The sequence below is a fragment of the Ambystoma mexicanum genome, chromosome 5q (assembly GCF_040938575.1).
Source record: "Ambystoma mexicanum isolate Mex_15411 chromosome 5q, UKY_AmexF1_1, whole genome shotgun sequence".
Classification (NCBI taxonomy): domain Eukaryota; kingdom Metazoa; phylum Chordata; class Amphibia; order Caudata; family Ambystomatidae; genus Ambystoma; species Ambystoma mexicanum.
Genome location: NC_090933.1, coordinates 1,123,195,403 through 1,123,210,340, shown reverse-complemented (window position 1 = coordinate 1,123,210,340; position 14,938 = coordinate 1,123,195,403).

Below are 14,938 nucleotides of genomic sequence, written 5' to 3'. Positions count from 1 at the left end.
ACGAGTCAGGCGAGTGACAGGTCCAAGTGATCCAAGGGCCTTAACGTACATCCAAATGTTATTATATGAACGGCAACAGTCCCCAAAGATGGGTTTATGTGTTTTGGAACCCCAGGAAGTTTTCCAGGGCTAATATCTTTATTTTTTAAAGTTGGGGAACAGTGTAGTTGCTGTTTCTCGACTTAAAAAACAAAGTCAAAACAAAATGGCCACCATGGGTGCTGGGAGAAGAGAACTACGAAAGGGGCAGGGTGAGAACACTTTTTGCCCTGGAAGGTACGATTGCACATTCATGCTTTTCAGTAGCCTTTGAACAAGGACAATACAATAAGATAAAGGCTGCATTCCGAGCTTCGTGATTGGCTGGGAGCCAATACGTCACTTCCCATTTGCACAATCTTTTATTAACTTGGGTTACATTTCTTAACAACTTCACTTAAATAAGTTATTCTTATCACTCACAGATAATATCTTTCCGGAGAATGAGCTATGATCTACATCTGCCCTTGAGTTTAGTAAGCATGAATATTATAAGTAACCAATATGAGTTCTGTTAAAACCAAAGATTTTGCTAATCATTTGTGACATCACATGAAATAATAGGGATAATTCCCCTTGATAAATTTCCGCATTGACTTCAGCCCACTTACATTGGTTTGTGTCTTATTGGTTGTGGATTTTTTGCACCATCAAATGGTATCCTATAGTATCGTCTACACAAAACAATATAGTGCAATACAATGAATGTAGTGCTCAGGTCAAACAGTTTGTTAGATTGACATATCTTGTCACTGTCATCTCAGTTGGGAATATCAGATGCTTGCCAGCATTCTTTTCATCACCATAGGCTCGATATGGCCCTGTTGAAAGCAGCAAACAAACTGCATGTATGTGGCCACCGATGGTGTGAAGTTCACCTCAAATTGTACTGTGCAGTTCAACACATTTGGCAGTGCTCAAGCGTATGCCATTGTTTCACAGACTCCTTATATGTGTAGTAGCAAAGAACTGGGGGTGTGGGGTGAGGATGGTCTGTGGGAGGAACCCCCATATTAACAAAAAGATTGAATATGAGTCAAAAGAATTGAGTCAACCAAAATGAAGACTTTCAAAGAAGGAAGTCAATTAAACAACATAGAACCATTCTCAAGATATGTCATGGTACAATGTTGTGGCAGAGAAAATAGGAACTACTACTAACACAATTCCTTAATGTATACATACATATATAGATGGATAGACATATAGTGAGGAGAGCTCAGTTTGTTTGTTAGATAGATAGATAGATAGATAGATAGATAGATAGATAGATAGATAGATAGATAGATAGATAGATATATATAGGCTAACTAAGTCATTTATTTGCAAGCTTTTGCGATCTTCCAATCACTTCATCAGGCAAAGATAAGAATAAAGATCTTGGGAAAACAGGACACAATAAGAGTTCCCCTCTAGAATGACTTCTCTGTTTGTGTTTGTGTTGGGTGGTGGGGAGGTTTGGCCGCATGAGATATGATGAAATCACCTCTGCCCCATAAAGAACACTGATAAGAACTGGCTTCAGATTACTGCTGCAAGCAGCTCTTGGCCTACACATCTCCCTAGATATTAGTGCAAACGAACTGTATAACAGTGCATTTTAAATTTAATTCAATAAAATAACGTTTTATTGACATGACTTGAGGCAGCATCGTTTTTATTTTTACATCTAATGGTTTTGATTGACATTCAAATTCGTGTCATCGGTGCCAAGGTTCTGACATTACTCACTAGAGAACATCATCTGTCCAAGCCCAAAACCCACACTACTGAAATGTAGTCCTACGTTTGTGCTGTCAGCAGGTGTCAAATTGTAGTCATTGTTTTAAGTTGGTGACCTGTCCTAGAGAGAAACCGGCCCACCACCTTTGCTCAATTCAGGAAGGGCCTGAAGACCCTGCTCTTTATAGAACATCTCGCCAATCGATGTTCGCTCCAGTGAACCACACTTCTGTCACTGTGGAGCTCCCCACTCTCCTCTTCTTCTTGAATTCATAGTGGCGCCTCTGGTAACCCCTAATTTGAAACCTCTTAGGTGTATCCCTGATGTACAGCACTCCAGTACAGCACATAGCAAGGAAGACACAAACGGCCTGGTGCCAAATCTCTCTCCTGTAGAATATCAAGAGCTTCATCCCAGAAAACAACTTCAGATCTGCTGTCCAAGCCTGGACCTCTCCCACCTAGAAGGTGGCACTGCCCTTTTGGAAAGCCTTCTGGTGACTACCCTGGCACCCCTGAAATGTGTCCTGCATGCTGCACCAATACTCATTGAAGGATTCTGAAAGTTCTATCACATCACCCAACCCTCATCAAAATGCACTGGCTCCCACTACAAGCCCATATAATCTTCAGATCCTTTTGCAACATCTACAAGGCTATCATCCTGAATTCCCCAAGCTACCTCACTGAGAAACTCGGCATCTTCAGAGACCTGCGATCCACCAGGATAAAAGAGATGTGCAGATTTGAATTACGAGGGCACAGAAGGAAAGAACCAGAAGACAGGCCTTCTCTGTTCACATTCCAAGACTCTGGAACCTCCTCTTCATCAATTTCAGACTTGCCCCATTGCTTCTACAGTTCAGAATAGATCTCAAGACATTTCTCTTCAAGTACTGGCTTCTCCTTAACACCTAGGTCGACACACCTGGCACGTCACACCCTACCTGAGACCCAGTGATCTGCTCCCCATCGTCCTCCCCCTTGGCTACTTATAGATCCCTTCTTGCCAATTGCCCACTCTCTGCTGTTCTCACTGTGTTCATCCCCATGACTGTAAAGCACTCCGCTGCTTCCCAAAGCTAGGTCTGTGCTCAATAAATAACCTAATAATGATATAGTGTTAACACACGATCTGGTGGGCTGGATCGGCTATTATCGCCCTGGCACTGAGTTAAAAGCCTGAGGAGCGTGAAGGCCTATAAAGGGGATTACTGCGCAGATAACACCCGATCTGGCATGCAGTAACACGGGAGAGGGTGTTAAGGCTATTAGCACCGTGGGTTTCTGATTTGGAAACTCATTGTGTTAAGAAACATGTATTTTCATTCAAGGAACGGGACGCTGTGCACGTCCCGTACCTTGAATGAAAATAATGCCACAAGATGACCATTATGGATCTGGAAGGTGGAGATCCATTAGGAGCCGGACTTTAATTTCCATGGCGGCCGGCAAAGGAAGACAGAGTGAAGCTGTGGCAGTGGCGGTCGTTGCCGCCACCGCAATCAGGAAGAGAGTGGGAAGAATGGGAAGAATATGGCACTGCAAGGCAGGGAAACAGTCTCCAGGTTCGATGGAACTCGGGCTGAGATTAGCAGTTTCAGCCCGTGATCCAGGGAACCTGATTGGCTGCTCCCCACTCCGGGGGGCTAATAATTATAATAATGACTTCCCATCTAGGTTTGCATATCATAAATTCCATACATACATAAATACATACAGAGAGAGAGCGAGAGAGAGAGAGAGAGAGAGAGACAGAGAGAGAGAGAGAGAGCGAGAGAGAGGGCAAGATCAGCGTGTGATATGCTGGGCATAGCTATTATGCATTATTTCTCCAGATCGTTTTTGTCTCATTTTATTAGTCATGCACTGCAAGTTTTATTACTTCAAGTATTTCATCATAAACGGTTAACACATTTTGAAAATAGTCTAAAAAGTACTTAAGACATTTAAATACAATCTAGATGGTTTTCTTTTTTTAATAGAGTTTATCTTCTCTTGTGGTTTAAATGCAACCTTTTTTTAAAAAAATAGATGGCTTATATTTTTGCTTGAATAATTTAAACGTTTCTTTATTTCACTGTTTCCAATTACTTTTTTTGTAATTTGTAAAGGTCGTGTCCTCAATGTATTGTTAAATCACCACAAACATTAATGCAATTGGGTGCACAATTATGAAAAATGCCCAACAATGCAATTTCTCAACTGTGCACAACCATGGTGTCATTCCTTTTATCAGTTTTTGCTGTAGGTTTGAAAAAGATCCCAATGATGATTTAAAATGTAAATGAATAGTGAAAATCATTTTTTTTTTCCAAGTAAAGAAAGTGATGTCAGCCTTTGTGGCAAGTGAAGCACGTACAATGAGCTAATTGTTCCTGTGGATTTGCCCATGCCCCAAAACCCACCTACCTCAGGTTTGTAAGTGACACATTGCTACATTAGCAAAAGCCCTCCTGCTTCTTTAATTTTAATTGGGATTACCCACCTTTGTTTGTAGATGTGTTCTTCAGTCCTCCAAATACCCCATTCTGTGTCACAGTGCATGTAGTGGTCTGAAGCCCTCCAAATACAGCCATTGTGTGTTACGAGGCAAGGGAGGAGAAACAGAGGGAAGACAGGCAACGATCCTACTAGGCCCGGTGACATTGAGATTGTGCAATTACAAGGGAGGGGACAGGAGAAAAGTGCAGGGGGAAACGGGAAGGGGGCAGTGCAGTACATAGGATAACAGTAAAATAAATAAAGACAATAAAAAAAGTGCGGCCAGCTGGTGGCAAGTGCCAAGGGTAAGTGCAGACATCTGGTGTCATGTGCTGGTAGGGGGCTGTAAGGATACAGAAAGAGCCCCACAAGTACAAGGGTTGCCAGGGGGCAGTGCAGGTGTGCAACTAGCATGGAGGGGACCTGGGCCAGAGATCAGAGGGTAGCCATTTAACCAGTGCAATTTCAGATTCAGCCAGGAGATCAGCAGGGGAGAGGAGGAGAAAGCGCAGAAGCAAAGAGGAAGCTCTTGAGGTGCTTCCGGAACCGGAGATGGTTCTCCTAAAGTTTCAGAGAGGCCGCAAGGCTGTTCCAGGGGGGGAGGCCCCAGCCGAAGAAAGAGATCTACCACCAACTTGCTGCTTGGAGAAGCGACTAACCCTGAGGGAGTTGAAGGCGGATGAGCGAAAAGCTCAACGAGGAAGATATTTAGGAAGGGAGAGTTGAAGGTATTGGGGTCCTAGGCCCCAGAAGGCCTTGTGGACAATGCAGTGGGTTTTGAACTTAATACTCACCACCACTGGGAGCCAGTACAGAGATGTCATTCCTGGAGAGGTACGATCCCTGGGCTTGAGGCCAAGGACAAATCCCTCAGTCCTGGTTTGGATGAGTTGCAGATGTCGGAGAGTAGAGGCAGGTAGATTAAGAAAGAGGCTGTTGCAGTAGTCCAGCCTAGAGAGAACCAGAGCTCTGGAGACGGTGAGCTTCTGGGGGAAGGAGAGGGAGGGAAGAATACCACTGAGGAGGTGCAGCTGGTAGTGTGACTTCTTAGAAACATCAAAGATGTGAGGAGAGAAGGAAAGTGCAGAGTTGAAGATGACCGCAAGGTTTTTAGCCTCACATGTGGGAGCAGGAAGAGGGTCAAGAGAGGCCGGCCAGAGAGTGACAGGAAAGGAGGGAGCATTAAGGCAGAGATCATTGGCGGCACACTACTCCTGGATGGCGGACAGACAGTCAGAGATGAGAGAAGGAGAAGAGGTGGCAGAGGGAGCCTGAAAATGAGTTGAGTGTCATGCGCATAGCACTGAAAGTTGGGGCAGAGAGCAGCAATGCAGTGGGCAAGAAGTGCCAGGTATGGGTTGAACAGTCAGGGAGAGAGGTTAGGCACCTGAGGTACACCACAGGTAGCGATAGAGATAGAGGAGAGGAGGGACCCAAGTTGGACGTGGAAGGGTCAATCGGAGAGGAAGGAGGCCGGCCAAGCCAGGGCCTGATTGGTGATACCCAGGTTATCATGGAGACCGTTGAGCAGGATGGCATGGTTGTCCCTGTCAAAGCAGATGAGAGATCAAGTAAGATGAGGACAGGGGGGTGTTGGAGTCAAGATTAGAGAGCAGGTCTTCACAGATGTTCATGAGAGCAGTTTCTGTACTTCTGGCTGCTCTGAAGCCAGACTGATCGTCGTGGAGACAGACAACAGATTCAGAGTGAAGATTAAGCTAGGAGATGGCCAGCTTTTCCAGGAGTTTGCCCAGTAAAGGAGTGTTGGAGATTGGATGATAGTTAGCTGGGCAAGGAGGGTCAGCAGAGGGTTTCCTAAGAAGAGGGTGCACAGGGGAGTGCTTCGGGGGGTGGGGGGTAGTGACTCCAGTGGCGAAGGACTGGTTGCAGAATTCAGCCAGTGCAGGAGCCAGGGTGTCAATGTGGACTTTGATAGTTTTGGAGGAACAGGGGTGTACCTGTTTCGACAAGACTTTCATAGAGCAGGCTTGTCTAGAAACCTTTTCTGAGGAGAACAGGGGAAAGAAAAAAAAGAAGGGAGGAGAGGTGGCCAAAGATGTGCCTGGGGAAGAGTAGGGAGTAGAGGGAGGAGGGGGGTGAAGAAGAGAGAGAGAACAGGATGTCCTAAGTTTTAGAGATGAAACGAGAAGCCAGGGCTGTTCAGAGGCCCTGGAAGGGGACAGGCGAGGTAGAGACTGCAGCAGGATTGGCCAGCTCCTTGCAGATTTTAAAGAGTTCAGCCGAGTTGTTAGATGCCAGGTAGATGCAGGCTTGGATGTGGGCTCTCTTCTTGGTACAGACGGAGAGCCGGTATTGCCTTTGGAGCAGGCAGCAGGCCAGTTTGTCAGAGGATGTACCAGTAGCACACCATTTCCTCTCAGCCACCCTGCACTTGCATTTAAGGGTGATGAGGTCTGAGTCGTACCAAGAGTTGTACTTGGCTTTGGCCTTCAACAGGATCCTCATGACAAGGTCAAAAACATTGAGATTATCAGATATAGCAGAGTGGAGCATGGAAAGGGCTGTGTCAGGGTGTGAGTCAGCCAAGGGGGTGGGGGTGAAAGTGGGGGCAAAAGCCTCAACTAACACACGCTTCATGGGTTGGATAACTGAGAAGGTAGGTGGCAGTGCTGGAGTTGGCTTGGCCTGAGGTGTAGAGGGGGTGAGATGCGAGGAAAGGAGAAAGTGATCACTCCAGGAGAGAGGAGTGGTGAGAAGGATCAAAAAGGGAAGGTCTGAAGAGATCAGAACATCCAGGGTGTGCCCTGCAGAGCGAGTCAGGCCAGAGGGGAGAATAGAGTGAGAGAGAGTCGCAGAGGAATTCAAAAGAGGAGTAGGCCTGCATAGGAATGACAAAGGCAGGAATCCACTCAAGGAAGATCAGGGCTACACCCCCTCCGGTACGGTTGGATATGGGTGCAGAGAGGATCTTGGAGCCATCAGGGAGGAGAGTGTTAAAGCTCGAGACAGAGCTGGCTGTGAACCATGTCTCGGTGAGACCAAAGACATTGAGATTAAGTTCCTCCAGGTGGCGGCAGATGTCAGAGGAGTTTTTGACAGCTGAGCAAGGGTTTAGAGTGGCAATATGGAGAAGGTTGCCGACCTTCAAAGACTTCCGGGGAGGGGTACAAATCAGAGGTACTCCCTGTGGGGGTGTAGAAGAAGCCTGGGGGGGGCAGAAGAGGAAGGAGGAGAGGGCAAGGTAGCCAATGAGGTGACAGACAGGGGAAGGCGAAGAAAACGTGGAGAGAAGAGAGGGGGCAGCAGGGGAAGAAAGGGAATTGATGAGGCACGGGAAGCATCCATCTAAGAGGAGAAGGTTGGCTTGAGGGCCTTGGACCAAGACAGTACCATTCAAGTAAACATTAATGATGACCTTAGATGAGTGGAAGGAGGCCAGGAGGGCCTCCCTCCTAGTGCCACCATTAATGGGAGAGGACAAGAAGGGAACCAGCACAAAGACCATATGTAGAGTCCATAGGTCTGGCGAGAGAATGACAAAGAGGATGTCAGTGAAATCGATTTGCAGGCAGAGAGCTCAACAGAATGTTTAGCGAATGGGGGCCTAAGGGTACATACGCTTGGCACACTGTCTTCTAGATGTAGTTTTTTTATTTATTATTGAAGTGTCTTTTGGCAGTGTTCGCAGAATTTCTTACGGAAAACAAGGGGAAAGTTATTTGCTGGATTTGTGTGTGTTGCCACACTGAACTCATTTTTTATCGGGGTGTAAAGTGAATGAATGGCATAAAAGCCTTGAATAAGGTTTTAATGTCTTTCATTCACGCCACACACCATGTTCAAGCATTTGTATGGTGGAGACGAGGGGCGGAAAGCAACTTGCATTTCTTCCACCTCCCATCTTCTACGCTATACGCGCCGGCATGCATTTTTATGCCAGCGCAAATGCTAGAGATCCCTATCGGATCCGGCAGTTGTATCCACCGGCAAAAAGCAGACGGACTCCATAGGGATCCATTGTAAACATTGATTGGCATGGTCGCTCGGTAGTCAGCATTCACAATTAAAATTACATTTGTCTGACATGCTTGCATATTTCAATTGAAGGCATGTCACAATTGAAATTAAATGCTCTTAGACAGCATTTACATTCAATTATGAATACTGCTTACCATGCTTGCATGGTAAGCATTCTTCACAATGCAAATTAAATGCTTTTGACATGCAAGCATGTCAGACAGCATTTAATTTCAATTGTGAACATCGCCTGCCCTGCGAGCAGGGCAAGCGATATTCACAATTAAAAGGAAACGCTGGCTGGAATGCAAGCCTGCCAGCCAGCATTTACTCACTTTGCACTGTGAAGTGCAGAATTGCCACCTTTTACCCTGCACATTTGCACTCTTTAGTGAAAATTACGAAAATGTGGTGACCGGGAGCAACCTACATTAAAGTGTTAATGGCACAGTTCCCAGTCGCCAACTTACATCAAGGAGCAAAATGAGCTACACTGGAGCGCATGCTCCTGAAATGAGTAATTTGTCAGCGGGGACCCGTTACGTTCACACTGTAATGTAAGCGGGTCTCTGCTGCCAATTTTCGTCATTTGCACTGAGTGGTGCAAATGTAAAGGGCAAAAGGTGTCACACAAGCATATATGCAGACATTTGCACTACACAGAGTAAAGTGAGTAAATTCTGCCTGGCATATTGGCAGCTCACAATTACAATTCAATACTCTGCGACATGCTCACACAGCATTTATTTGTAATTATAAATGTTGCCTGCTATATTTGCATTTACAATGGATCCCTACGGTTCATAAAGCTGGCTGACTCCATGGTGATTATGTGTGTCAGCATGTAAATTCATGCTTGCACGAATGCTGAGTATGGCAGAAAGGAAGAAGGTCACGTAAACGTTAAGTTTTGTTCCATCACTCGAACATACCTATGATTGATAATATGAGTACCACAAGCAAAGAAGTTCTCTTCTGAGCACTTACATGGTAACAACAAAGGGAAACACAGAAATCCATTACATGTTTCACACTTGGGCAATGGTGTAGAAAATGAGAAATTAACAAGCTATTTATCATTATGTTAAGTACAACAAGGTTGCTCTGTTGGATTCCTGGAGGTGATAGGTTTTTTATGAGTAGTTGTCAGTGTTAGGGAGAATTCTCAAACATGTGCCAATTCCTCCTACCTTTGGGACTTTGAACTTTTCAATTCAATGTGTTTTCTGTGTTTGTTTCTTTTAGTAATGGAGTCTAACCAACTCCATAGGCATAATCTTTTACAACTTTGTCACAATGCACCATCAGTGCAGTGCCACAGGGAAGTCTTCCAGATTTACCAAGGTTTAAATACCTACTCTGGGATAAACTATTGTTTCCCAGAGCAGTAAAGTGAAATTGACTTCACTTAGCATTGTACCTGCTAGACCCAGCACACCCAATCTTACAATAGAGTGCTGGAGGGGTTACTTAGTATCCCCTGTGTCTAAATGCTCATGTAACATTTTTTATGTTACCCTTTCCTCATTTGACTGGCTGGTGGCAGTGGTTTCGTTTTGAACTACCATGGTTTGCATGTACTGCGACCGTTCACGGACCTGGTAATGTTAACCGCCAGAGCCATCTTTTTCAAAATGGCGTCCAGCCATATTTGCTAAAAAAGTGCTGAGTCTTCTTTTTTCGCCAGGTCTTTGTGGAAAGGTCCTTCTAGAGAGTTTCTCTGTGCGCCAAACCAGGCTTCAGGAGTGAAACATGCCTCTGTCTCCAGAGTGTCTGGGGTAGGCAGGAAGTGAGGGAGGTGCCCGAAACCCCCTGTGCTTAGTCTCCTAGGAGACCCAAATGCACTCTGTGGTGATTGGCTGGCTGACTGTCTGGCAAGGACAGCCATCCTGCTGGGTGAGTGACAGCTAGGCTGGAATGAGTGGGAGAGAACTGAATAAAAGGCAAATCTTTTGGCTTTAAGGCAGAGTCGACCATTAGACGAAGGAACCGAAGAGGAGTTTGAAGAGGACACTTGCAGCAACTCCTTGACCGTTGGTTTGCCTGCTGAAGCCCTGCTGCATTGGCTACTTGCCAAGTTTGCATTTTCAAAGAAGCCCTTCAAGGATGACTTCTCCCTTTGAGTTGGTGGGACCAATCAACTCCCAAGTGAGCCACCTGGACGCCTATCTCGGAGCTGGTTGAATTTCCTCGGAGTTGCTACAAGAAACCGTAGAGCCAGGGAGAGGGACACCAGATTGTGTGTGTTGCTTGTAAGCTGGCCTAAAGCTTTTGGAAGATCCTCCGGGTTCCCACGAAGCAGGTCTGGCCAAGCCTGACCCCCCTCAGTTGAGTGTTGGACCTCAGATGTGAGGAAAGTCCACCTTAAGAGCCAGGAACCGCGCATATTGCTATTTGAAAGTAAAGTTTGCCGGTTGCCAGCTTTGACCGTGCCAGTGCAGTGCAGGAGTCCCCCGACGTCCTCACTCTTGTCCCCATGACTGAGGCCCAGGAACAGTGAGATCTGCAGAGCTGCACAGTAACAGAAGTCACCAGCTGCATCATTTCTTCTTTACGAAGGTACTGTAAAACAAGTCTAAGAGAACTTACCTCTTACTGTGGAAGTGCTTTTAACTTCTGCAACTCACAAGTCTATCAGCTTGTGCCCCTACATTTGATTCTTCTTTTTATCAAAGACTCCTAAAAACTTGTGCAAAGACTTTTCTGTTTACTTTTGAAGTGCTGCATCGTATACAAAGGCCCTCATTATGACCCTGACGGAGAACCATGGTGCAATTTGCACCATGGTCCATGGCGCAAAGCTGCCAACTCCGCCATGGGGGTTGGCGGACTTACCGCCCCATTCCGACCTTGGCGGGGCGGTAAGTCCCCAATCCCCATTTACCCTTCCCCATTCCCATTTTTGCCCCATAGGGTATAATGGGAGTGGGGAAGGCGTTAATTACGCCACCGTAAATTACGGTGGCGTAATTAACAACAAGTCCCGTAGTGCCATGGATTTTTCCGGCTGCAAAAAGCAGCCGTAAAAATCACCATGGCGCTACGGGAACTCGTAATCTGGCGGAAAGGTACGCCATGCTTTACGCTGGCGTAAACCCCTTTCCGCCAGGGTCGTAATGAGGGCCAAAGACTTTTGCCTATTGACTTTGGCTTAGCCTATTGAATTGAATGACTCTTCTAAGTGCTATCTGAAAGTATTTGCCCTGCTTATGAATATTTGTAATTTCTTGTGTTCTAATAACCTTTGCCTTTTAACACCTTTTGTAAGAGTATTCTGAATGCCAACAGTAAGATATTAATGTACACAGCACCCGTGTTACTGAAGTCATCTTTGGGTGTAGGTTGTGTCTGTGGGCCATCCCAAAAGGGTCTTGCCTGATTCAGAAACCTAGAGTGTACAGTAATGAAGTGTATTTGTGGCTTACTAGTAAATTGCTCCCTTCTAAAGAAGGCTTTATAACTACCTGATGAATAAATTAATAATTGTTTATGCAAGAAACCTTGAGTGTAAGAGTTTATTTGAATACCTGTAATTGTGTAACTTTGTGTAACTCCACTATAGCTCACATTTCCCCTCTTGAGATAAGCCTGGCTGCTCATCACGCTACCAAAACTGTGTAGTACAAGCTTATACCAAAGGTTGGCTTGCCTTTACCTGTAGTCATAGTTGCTTGTAGTGTTCCCAGAGGGTAATCCATTCAAACTTTGCCTAACAGTCAGTGAGGAGTAAGGTATTGCAGAGGTGCAGGTGAATGCCTCTGCAGGAAGTCCAGCCCCCAACCTTCCCATATGACGGCATGTATTCCACGGAGAGCCTTCGAGAAAACCCTATATGACGTATCCCCGTAGAGTTGACAATCTCTTTGAGGAGATCCCTGAAGGAATATGAAGATGAGAGAAAGAGAAGTGGTGACGCCACAAGAAGCGAGCATGATGCACTGAGAAGAGTGGGTGAAGGAAAGGATGTATAGACTTTATGGAATCTGATTACAAAATAAAGGGTTGAGTAAACTTACACATGCAGAATGTAGATTGCACATGTGCAGAAACTACAAGCCGTTTTATAGCTGTATAGATGCAGCAACGCAAGCAGACTATTGATCTTAAAGGTTAACTATACATATGCGAATAGACTGCAGGCGTTGCCGCCATTATATAGAATTCTGGACATCAGTGTCACATATTTAGTAAGCTCAGACCCACAGAGAAGGAATAATCGGAAAATCTGTGTCGCAGCAACATCAAGCTAAGAGCATGGAAAGGCCTACAAGATTTGTCTGTCGTGGTGTCAAAGGATGAAGTAGCCAAGAGCTGGTTATCTATCTTTTAAGAACAGGAACCGTGAGAAGTTGAATCGTCTTGTGTCAAGGTGCAAAGAAAGAACACAATCAGTAGGTTTTCTTGTTTGCCACGTAGTATGACATCACATATGATGAATTTTGGCTATACAAGTGTGGTTTTTTATGAAATGCATTGAGAGAATTTAAGCAAATGTCCGTTGATGTCCATTGCAACTCCCCGATTTACACAATTGCTAATAAAATAGTTAAGGAGACTGTTTGCCAACTTCCTGAGTCTATCTTATTATTTGGTGTCAGAGTTATTCTGCATCCCACCCGTGCATGACGTGTTACTGATTTAAGGACCCCGCAGGTTCATGTCGTATCATTGTCGGATCGTTTAATAGAAGACCCATCGTTAGGACTCCAGTGTTTTGGACGATAGGACATCCTCTGCCATAAAACCGGAAGATCACAGGATTTCCTGTGGAGAGTGAATGAATATAAATCTTGCAAGAAAATCGAGACGTGGACAGGGTCCCTCTGTGACAAAATCCCTACCTGGTTGCCACAGGGGCTTTGCGGATGGATACCATGCATGATGAGTTACTTATTTAAGGATCCCCAACCCCCATGTTCAGTACATCCCAATGTCCCACAGTACAGAAATAAATAATGAGTGTAAAGTGAGTTTTATATTTTCAAAAATATGTGTGCTGTTTATTGAGCGAAGCAAGTACGAAAGCAAGGATATTATTTCTTTGTTTTTTGATACAGAACAAGAAGGATCAAGGTCCCAGATCATGGATACATACCCAATAAAATGAACTGCTCCCTTTTCCAAATAGGCAGTGCTAGACTAGGAATAGAGTATGCAAATATAATTTCTTTTAAAAGATCTTAAAAAAAAAATGCTGAAAAAAAGAAGCCTGTAGAGCATTAATTCCAAATCATTTAAATCCACAGGGGGTTATTTTCCCAATGTGTCATCATTAAACACATTCATAACACTTTTAAACATGATTTCTATGTTCTGCATATATGATGGACCAAGGGCCATTGAGTGTAAATAGCACTTCCACCACCCACTCCGCTCAAGCATACAAGTCCCCCGCCTTTCCCCCAGCATCTGAACTTGATGCTGACAGATGGAATCAACCTGCTTTTTACACCCCTTAACACTGGCTAGATTCCATAGAATCCACTGCAAATGCTGCCAGAAGAGAGAGCAAAAGGAAGGAGTAAAGGTGAGTTTGACTTTTTTTGTTGAGCTATGAAATGTAATTTGCACAGTTTTAGAAAATGGCCTCCACAGTGTCCACAATTACTGTTTACGATTTGTTCTACCTCAAAACTCTTGGGCTTGATAAGGCATTCTTAGTTGGATCCTCAAGAGTGGGTCTGAGTCCACAACTGAATATAGACAAGCGAGGTGATTGCAGTCCAATGAAATTAAGGTTATTTTTACTTTAAGGCTCCTTAAACTATCACCAGGTGCAGAACGGCTGTAAATCAGCCGGCACTGAACAAGAACAACTGCACACCAAGGAATTCATCGCGGAACACGCAGGTGGAATGCGCAGATGGCAAGTGAACATCTTGGGTAAAAATAGCTTAGATATCAAAAATCAACATCCCAGCTGAGCAGAACAAGAGAACATTGTGCGGGAGAGGCTTGAGCATGGTCAGATTAGAGAGGTTCCTGTTCTGGGGCCTGGTGCTGGGCCCTCTATTAGGGGAAGGCCTAATCTCCACCACTACCCTAGGAGCAGAATATCGCGCCAGTTCTGCCACACACCCTGTCCTGAAGATCTCTGGCATTTCTCTTTTTTTCAGACAGCAGGACACGTGGCTGCAACTTGTCATGTCTCAGCCATGAGTAGAGCTATCTGGGCATTAAATAGAAGCTCATGCACTTTTTAGATAGGTGTCCAAGAATGAACATCTATGCCAGTGCCGTGCTGTTTTCATTATGGCAGGGACACTATTTGCAAAAGGGTAGAATATGCTCGTGGTTAAACCTCAAATTCGGTTGCTTTCTATTTCCATGAAAAACACCACCTTGGGACACACACACCCACACATTAGACTGGGGCGTAGTCACCCCTCTAGCCCATCCCACATTGCACAATGAGGAAAATTGGCTTTCTGCCTCCTCCTATGCCTCTATTCATCTCCGGGAAATAGTGCAATCAGGATGTTGTGTGCGCCTCTTTTTATTATGCACATGTGCAAGCATCAGAGGCGTTACTAGGTGGGTGCGGTAAGGGGGCTATAGCCCCGGGTCTTTTGGTTGTAGCCCCCGATAGAAGCTCAGGTGCTCCAACCAAAATGCTAGCTAGCCATGAGTCCCACCAGTCGCGACATTAGCTTAGCCCCTGATCTTTTCCAGACCTAGCAACAGCCCTGGCAAGCAGTCCCGTCTCCTACTGCCT